General features: G+C 45.6%; 1 long non-coding RNA gene across 1 annotated transcript; it reads left to right on the top strand.

Annotated features, from left to right (window-relative positions):
• The first annotated feature begins 1,664 nt into the window (after positions 1 to 1,664).
• Positions 1,665 to 3,865, top strand: LOC101177062. Its single transcript, XR_178736.1, has 3 exons — positions 1,665 to 1,775; positions 2,892 to 2,997; positions 3,831 to 3,865. It is a non-coding gene; the product is annotated as an uncharacterized LOC101177062 (long non-coding RNA).
• Positions 3,866 to 9,228: the final 5,363 nt, after the last annotated feature.

Raw genomic sequence — 9,228 nt, 5'->3', positions numbered from 1 at the left:
GGACATAGAGTTTGAGTTGACATAGACACCTCCCACTGCTCCTGCCCTCATTCACTGTGAGCCAGCTGCATGGGCCAGAAGTGGACTTACCTCAGGGCCTTTGCACCTGCTGTCCCCTCTGCCCACATGTTCTTCCCCCAAAGATCTGCATGGCTCCCCACCTCACCTCTCAGGGTGCCTCTGTTTCCTTTTTGTAAATGGGGTGATAACAACAGTACCCACCCCAGGGAACTGGTAGAAGTGTTGCATTAATGACATGAATTGCTATTTGTAAAGTTTTTAGAACAGTGCTGAACATGCAGGTGCACTGTATAGGTGTTTGACACCTATAAAAACATGGAGCTTGAAATCTTAGATGATGTCTCCTCATCTTATGAAGTTCTTTCTCAATACTTGCAGCTACCCTGGATTGGGTGAAACGGAGCTGAGCAGTTGAGGACTGAAGGTCACGCCTTTTGTGTGAGTGAAGGAGACAGGAAGTCCAGGCTAGCCTTCTGTGGGGGTTCATCAGTGGTTACCTAGGCTCATGTCTGAGGCAGGCTGCCAGGCTGGCCAGCGTGTGTGACCTCCAAATTCCACCTCAGACCACAAGGTCCTGGTTTCTGGGGATGGGAGCAGTGAATGAGTTTTTAAAAGGTCCTCAATGAGCCAGGGGTGGTGGCACATGCCTGTAGTCCCCACTACTGAGGAGGCTGGGGAGGGAGGATCACTTGAGCCCAGGAGGTCAAGGCTGCAGTACGCTATGATCATGTCTATGAATAGCCACTACACGCCAACCTGGGCAGCATAGTGAGACCCCATCTCAAATAATAAAAAAAGGGCTTCAGGAGATTTTGATATATAACTAGCTGTGGAACTCACTGGTAGTGTTGATTTGCCTTTTCTGCCTGTTTTATTTTGCTTTAGTCTGTGGAGAGTGAGTGTGTTTGTGTGGGGGATAATCCTTTGTAATCCACTTGCGCTGGCAGAGTTATTGTAACGATTGGTTTGGATGTGGTACTTTTGTATCAAAGCTCTTTCCATTTTCAGGTGGGTGAATAAAGATCATTATTTGTTCCTGTATGTCACTGTCAAGTAGAGAGCTTTCCTGTTCTCTCCCTGCATCTCTCTGTATGCAGTAGGTATGCGGGAATGTAGTTACGGCAATGACATGCCCTTTCTTATCATTTCCCATTTCCCTTTCTGAGTCAGGTAGAAATATTTGAGGGCCAGCGGAACTGACAATAGCTGTTCTAGGAGGTCAAAAAGGAAGTGGAAAGGCAAGGCTGGCTTGGTTCCTGGAGGAAGAGAAGCCAGTCCTGAGAGCTCTCCAGCCTCCCGGCACTACTAGGGGAACTGTCCAGTTGAGTTACTTAGAATCGCATCTCTACTGGGCCCTGCTGTTAATCTCCAGCCCAGCCCCCATCAGAACCCAGACCGATAGCTGAGAATGGAGCTGTCTGTCTTTCTGACCCCCCTGATTGTTTTGTTATTGCTGATGGGCTGATTTCCAGTTATGTAACCTCCTCTCTGTTAGATGAAATCTCATTATTTTACTGTGCTGTGCACATCAGGTCTGTTTCACGTTGAGCTACCTGAGAGGAGCTGGGAACGTGCTGTTTCTCATCATTTTCACCCAGCAAGAGAACTGGAGAGAGAGAGCTACACCCAAATCAATTATGGTCATGCCCTCTGGGCTGTTATATAATATTCCAGGAGACAGTGGAGTGAAGCAGACCTCAGCGTCCCAGAGGTGTGCTGCCAAGACAGTGTGCCTTCCTTGCTTGAAGTCTTGGGCGAGTAAGTTCTCTTTCCAGCCCAGAAGATTTTGAGGGGCATTTGTATATGGGGTAGAGAGAATTCCTAAATTGACTTACGATTTTCTTGCACACAAATAAACAAAGAAGTAAGCAAACAAAAGCAAAGAGAGGCCTTCTTTCTAGGCCTGCTGTCTACTACGTTTTAGGGCCTGAGTGAGCTCTGATCCAGGCAAATCAGGTAACCAGTGTCATAGCCTCATATGAAAACCCTAACTCCCAGGCACAGTGTCCAGTGGGAAGCAGAAGGTCTGGTGAGATCCTAAGACCTGGAGTCCTCCGAGGTGGTTAGCGTGGTATGACCGGGGAGAGTGGGGGCTCCGGGGTCAGGAGAAGTGGTTTGATTCTGCTCTGCCACTTACCACCCATGTGATCTTGCACAAATCACTCTGCCAGTCAGGAAAACAGAAACAGGCCCAGGTCTTTCCACAGAGGGTGTTTAATTACACAGGCAATGGAAGAGCTGAGGAGACAAACGGCCAAACGGGGGCCAAACGGGGGCCGAGAGCACAGGCCCAGAATAGAGGGATTCCGCAAGAGGTGGGAAGCCAAGGGCCCTCCAGTGAGAGGGGCTGCCCAGTGTGAGCCAGGACTCTGGAGCCAGGGGAGGAGCTGGAATCATGGGGGAAGACAGAGCTGAGAGATGTCATCTGGGGCAGAAAGAAATGAAGAGAAATACCCTGGCATCTCCCTTACTCTCTCCTCCAATCTTACCCTGATCCTCCTTTGGTTGAACCTACAGGATGGCAAAGGAGCTTGGGAAACAAGTCTACTGTGGAACAGAACAGAGCAGGGAAAGGGCAGGGAATGGATGAAAGAGCGAACGGGGGCATGGCCTGTGTAGAGGGAATGTCTTTGGATAAATTGTCTCCAATGTGAATTATTGCCACTGTCCCTAGGGCTGAGGCATGAGTGGACCAGGAGCTGGACTGGCCAGTGGACACTCTCAGCTATTTGGGAGGGGAAGGGGATGCAGTGTTTGCCCACACTGGTACCTCCTGTGACCAGCACAACAGCCCTTGGTGATAATCTCCACGGGGCAGATAAACATGACCCTGTGTACTTCCATTTTACTGCTTTGTTTCTTTCTTTTAGAAGCTTCCTACCTCCTCTAAGAAGATTTTCCAGGCAAAACCCAGATCTGCTTTAGTGACTTCAGAAGAAAAAGATCTGAGGGAAGATGAGAAGCCGATAGCCAACGGTATGTGTGTGAAAACACGTGGCAGACACACATGCTCTCCAGCATTCTATCTCAGCTGACGGTCAGCGAGCCTTGGGCCGTCTTCACCTCCTTCTCCTTTATCTCACTGTCTTTCTACCATGCCATCTCTATCAGTTCAGTTCCCAGTGGAAGACAGATGGTTGACCCGAAGAATATCTAATGAGGGATCTATTTATCTGTGGTCAGGGTTTGGGATGCCCATGTGCAGCAGTGATGCCCCAGGGATGAGCAAGAGTGGGAAGCTGTGACCACCTTGAGACCTCAGGGCCAACAGAAGGGACTATGCTTCTGGAGCCCTGGGGAGCGGGAGCTTAGAAGAGGGGAAGAGGGGTCACCTCAGAAGCTATAGTCATAGAGAGATGCAACCACTGCCCAGACTGTGGCAAGGCATGGCGGGAGCAGAGGGAATCAACACCCAGCACCTGTCCCTTTGACCCTTTGACTTGCTGGTGCCTTGCATTGGCTAAACCAGGAACTGGAGGGCAAGAGCCCCTCAGTGTAGCAGCCTATGGGGGCCAACCTTCTGAGGTCAAATCAGGACAGAAGGTGGAGAAGGGACTTGGGGGGACACATGGAGAACAATCAACAAAGTTTACCCCCATTGTCACTTGGCATTGGAAAATCTGAGAAGCACCAGATGTTGTGTGAGTTACCTAAGAGGGGTTTGTTGCTTGAATGTCTTTCCGATTTGGGGGATTTTTGAAGAAAGTGTTTATGAGAAGGGCAGCTTCCCCTTTACCTAGTCTTCCAAGAATAAAAGACAAGGCCTCAGTTTTTAGTCAGTTGTAAACACTTATATTCTTTATTTTTAGGTTATGAGGATGAGGGTCGCTATCCAAAGGATTGAGAGAGTAGGCTTTTGCACTATGTAGCCGTGGATTCAAATCCCAGCATTACCACTGATTAGCTTGGGGCTTTGAGAAAGTTAGTTACCTCTCTTAGTCTCGATTTGCCAAAATGTAATGTGTTAGAAATACCAAAACATAGTTGAAAGGATGGAATGGGGTAAGATGTATACATTGTTTAATAATGTTAGCTGCATGTTTTTATTTTGCAAACACATGTAGTGGAGTCATTGGGCAAGAAGCAAGACTCTGTCGCAAGGGAAAGTCTTGGCCATTTAACCAGTTATGGGGTGTGGGGAGTACTTTGGTGACATGGCAGGTGCCCAAGGTCCTCAAAGTGGCAAATCAGTGCATTTGAGAGCAGTTTTGTCTGCCTGGCTGAACAGATGCTCCCCCAGGAGAACTATATCCACAGGTACTGTCTGGAAGTTAGAAGGTATCCTGGTGGGCTGCCTGGAGGCAGGGGGCTGGTGGCCCTTTGTCTTGGGGTGTGAGGTCAGATGTGTCTGATTAGACAGGACTAAGAAGGAGACAGGCTGCTGTCCTCTTGGATGGCTCATCTCAAATAACTGCCACCATCTAACATCTGACTAGTGCTCTGCCACCTATAAAACACTCTCATTTCCATCATCTCCTAATTTGACATGGACAGGGCTTAGCTTGCTTGTTCAAATCTCCCATGACTGACCACTTCTGCTGATTCTCACAGGAAAAATCATCTAGTCAAGGTGAAAAAACCAAACCTTGAATGTGTCTCTACAGACTTTGACATTTTGAGTAGGAAATAGAAGGACTTGAGGACTCATGAGTTTTCGTCTCTCCTTCCTGTTGAAGGTTGAGACTTTGCAAGAGAGAGGGGGCTGTGAGCTATGAGCAGCTGGCTCTGGGGAGGGTTTTAGAAGTATAAGATTGGTGGACGTGACACACCAGGGTGATGGGTTGCTTGCAGGAATGGAGTGGCAACCCAGGAAGGGTGGGGTTTTGGCCTGAATGCTTTTGCCAAACCCATCTTCAGGATGGACTTTATTTATGTATTATTTTTTATTTAACTTTTATTAAGTTCAGAGGTACATGTGCAGGTTTGTCATATGGTAAACTTTTGTCACGGGGGTTTGTTGTACAGATTATTTCGTCACCCAGCTATTAAGCCTGGTACCCATTAGTTATTTTTCCTGATCCTCTCCCTCTCCCTCTCCCTCCTCCCATCCTCCACCCTCTGATAGGCCCCAGGTGTGTTGTTCTCCTCTATGTGTCCATGTGTTCTCATCATTTAGCTCCCACTTGTAAGTGAGAACATGCGGCATTTGATTTTCTGTTCGTGCATTAGTTTGCTAAGGATTATGGCCTCAAGCTCCGTAGGATGGACTTTAAAGGGGCATTTGAGACTGTAGAGAAAAATGCCCTGAGGAAGTATAAAGCTCAATACCATCCTTAGTAGGTGGAGCCCTATGGAGGCAGTGGTTACTTTTCAGGTGAAAATGAGAAAGAAAGGGTTGGGGACAGGGTTGTAGACTTCAGACCCAACTGCACAGAGTATGGGCCTGAAACAATTTAAACTTGAATTTTTTTTTTTTTTTTTTTGAGACAGAGTCTCACTCTTGTTACCTAGGCTGTAGTGCAATGGCACGATCTCAGCTCACTGCAACCACCGCCTCTCAGGTTCAAGTGATTCTCCTGCCTCAGCCTCCCGGGTAGCTAAGATTACAGGTGCCTGGCACCATCCCCGGCTAATTTTTATATTTTTTAGTAGAGATGGGGTTTCAAATTCAAAATTAAGTCTCAAGTCAACAGGTGTTTATTGAGGACCCAGAAAACTCAAGATTTTTATGTGTTCAAGGTCCCCTGGGGAGCCTACACCTGGTTGGGAGTCCTGGATTGGTTATCCATGATAGCTTGATCTTGAATGAATCATTCCGCTTTCTTGACCCTCAGTTTTTCCATGTCTTCTAATAGTTATTGAGCACTCACCATCCCAGCAAGGTACCAGGCACTTTCAATTAGATTATCTCATTGAATACTGACAATCCTGCAAAGAATTTATGGATGAGGAGTAGTATTAGCGAAGTTGTGGGTTTCTTCAATGTCCCATGTCTCTGAGTGGTGCAGCTGGGAGGTGAGCAGAAGTCTGTTCCCTCCCCTGACCCTGATATGATGCATCTCCATACCTGTTTGCTACCGTTTCCGTCAGCAGAAGAGGCACTGCCAGGGCCACAAGTCTATCACAGAGCAAACCTAGTTAATTATAATGAGTTATTTATTTATCTGTCTCTCCTGCTATGTGTAAGATTCTTAAAAAACAGGGGCTGAATACAAATTACCTTTTTGTATCTCTGGAGTCCAGTAGAACATCTGGTACATAACAGGGGCTCAGGAGATGTTGAACCAGGCATTAGGACAGTGGGGATTCATAGATTAAAGGATTTAGATCTAGCCCTCAAGTACTCATAGTCTAAAGGGGATATGGGCATACAACTATGTAATGACAATGCAATGAGACACTTACTTTAATAGAGGTATGTATAATGTGAACATTTTTCTTGTTTTAGGGTTGAATTCATTTTAGTGAATACATTTTTTGAAATAAAAAAATTAAGATCATTTTTATTTTTATTTTATAGCATATAGACAAATACAAATAATTTTATAATGAATATCTGTCACCAAACTTATTAGATCTTGCCAAACATTTGCCAAACTTACTTTATTTTTATTTTTATACTTTAAGTTCTAGGGTACATGTGCACAATGTGCAGGTTTGTTACATACGTATACATGTGCCATGTTGGTGTGCTGCACCCATTAACTCGTCATTTACATTAGGTATATCTCCTAATGCTATCCTTCCCCTGTCCTCTCACCCCTCGACAGGCCCCGGTGTGTGATGTTCCCCTTCCTGTGTCCAAGTGTTCTCATTGTTCAATTCCCCACTATGAGTGAGAACATGCGGTGTTTGGTTTTTTTGTCCTTGTGATAGTTTGCTGAGAATGATGGTTTCCAGCTTCATCCATGTCCCTACAAAGGACATGAACTCATCATTTTTTATGGCTACATAATATTCCATGGTGTATATGTGCCACATTTTGTTAATCCAGTCTGTCATTGATGGACATTTGGGTTGGTTCCAAGTCTTTGCTATTGTGAGTAGTGCCACAATAAACATACATGTGCATGTGTCTTTATAGCAGCATGATTTATAATCCTTTCGGTATATACCCAGTAATGGGATGGCTGGGTCAAATGGTATTTCTAGTTCTAGATCCTTGAGGAATCGCCACACTGTCTTCCACAATGGGTGAACTAGTTTACAGTCCCACTAACAGTGTAAAAGTGTTCCTATTTCTCCACATCCTCTCCAGCACCTGTTGTTTCCTGACTTTTTAATGATCATCATTCTAACTGGTGTGAGATGGTATCTCATTGTGGTTTTGATTTGAATTTCTCTGATGGCCAGTGATGATGAGCATTTTCTCACATGTCTGTTGGCTGCATAAATGTCTTCTTTTGAGAAGTGTCTGTTCATATCCTTTGCCCACTTTTTGATGGGGTTGTTTTTTTCTTGTAAATTTGGCCAAACTTACTTTAAATGAAAACACACACACACACACACACACACACACATGTGCATTGCAGATCAGCTGAAAGAACCTGGATGTTCCTTTGGATCTCATTGTTCTCCCTCTCTAGAAGTAGCCCTTAATGTAAATTTAGGTTTATTATCCCCATGTATTTTCTTAAAGAGAAAATGTCTTGCTCTACTGCCCAGGCTGGAGGGCAGTGGTGTGATCATGGCTCATTGCAGCTCTACCTCCTGGGCTCAAGTCATCCTTCTGCTTCAGCCTGCCATGTAGCTGGGACTATAGGCTCACATTTACACACCCAGCCCCCATGCAAATTCTTATATACTATTGTGTGTGTGTGTGTGTGTGTGTATAAATATATAACTATAAATAGAAAGGAGCCTATACAGATTCTTTCCTTCCTCCTTCCCTCCTCTCTCTCTTCCTTCCTTCCCTCATTCTCTCTCCTCCCTCCTTTCCCCATTCCTCTCTTTTTCTTTTCTCTTCTCTCTTCTTCTTCTTTGTGATTCTTAACAAAGTGGAAATCTACTAGACACATTACTCAGAGACTCGTATTTTCCCAGTTAATCTATGCAGATTTATTGGATGAATGGCTTACTTGCCTTCCATCCTGTGTTTTGTGAAAGTGAGAGGTTAGGGTAGGGGCTATGCCTCACACCAGAGAGATGTCTTTTTGCCCTTAAACTGGTAAGAGAAGGTCTCAAGAGAGGCAGCATGGGAAAGAGGCAGAAATGCTCAGTTGGGTCATGAAGGACCCCTGGGCATTGGAGCAGGAACCCTCACAATCATCTAGAACAGCAGTTCTCCACAGAGAGGGGGCTGTTCATGTTGGAGTTAGGCTGCAAGAAGTATTTTGCTTTTAAAAAACATAATAGAAGCTTGAGAATTTTTTGCTCAAAGTTATCCCTAGGGGCACCATGATTTTTCAGGGGACCCCAGCTCATCCTCGGGCTGAGTGATCTATCACGCACCCCCAAGAACATGCTTCCACTGTGCTCCCACGTCCTACAACAGCTTTGTGTTAGTAAGGATGCAGGTTCTGCTACTCTGACAAAGACCCAAAGCTGGAGCTGCCATACATTTTCAGAAGTCTTGGGATCTGATTGTTACACAGAGCTATCATTAATAATTAAATTTTATAAACTTAAAAGTGAATATATTAAAAGTCAAGGTAATGAATACTCAAAACTCCCCCCTTCCTAATTCCTTGACTATATTCTACTCTTCTCGATGCTATTGCAGTGATTCACACGTATCATGTCTGCATGGGGCAATGCACTGTAATGGGGTGAGGCTGCAGCTCTGGGTTCTGACCATCCAGTCTCCTTTGATCCTGCTGCTCTAGCATCTCAACACCTTATTCCATCCTGGGTCCAAGGAGGCTTGTCTAAGCTCTAACTCCTGCCTGCACCCCAGACCAAGGAAAAAGGGGAAAGAGGAGAGGGAGAGTCCCTTCTTTTCTTTTAAATGCATGGTCTTGACCTTGCATACATTGCTTTTGCTCTCTTACCTTAATGGCCACATCTAGCTGCAAAGCAGCCTGGGAATATAGTCTTCATCAGGGCTGCCATGTGCCCAGCTAAAACATTTCTAACTCTAGAAGGAAAGAATGGATATTAAGGGACAGCTGGCCCTCTCTAACATTTCAAGGGTTCTACTCAGCTTCTAGGCCACCAAGCAGTCCCCCACTCCCTCATCCCAACTCTTCTGAAGGCCTGTTGCAAGTCTCCAGGAAGGCTCTTAGAATTGTCCAAGCTGGTGTAGATGTGGCACCTTCCAGCCAATGC

The sequence above is a fragment of the Nomascus leucogenys genome, chromosome 9 (genome assembly GCF_006542625.1).
Source record: "Nomascus leucogenys isolate Asia chromosome 9, Asia_NLE_v1, whole genome shotgun sequence".
Lineage (NCBI taxonomy): Eukaryota > Metazoa > Chordata > Mammalia > Primates > Hylobatidae > Nomascus > Nomascus leucogenys.
This window is presented reverse-complemented; position numbering and strand designations above follow the sequence as displayed.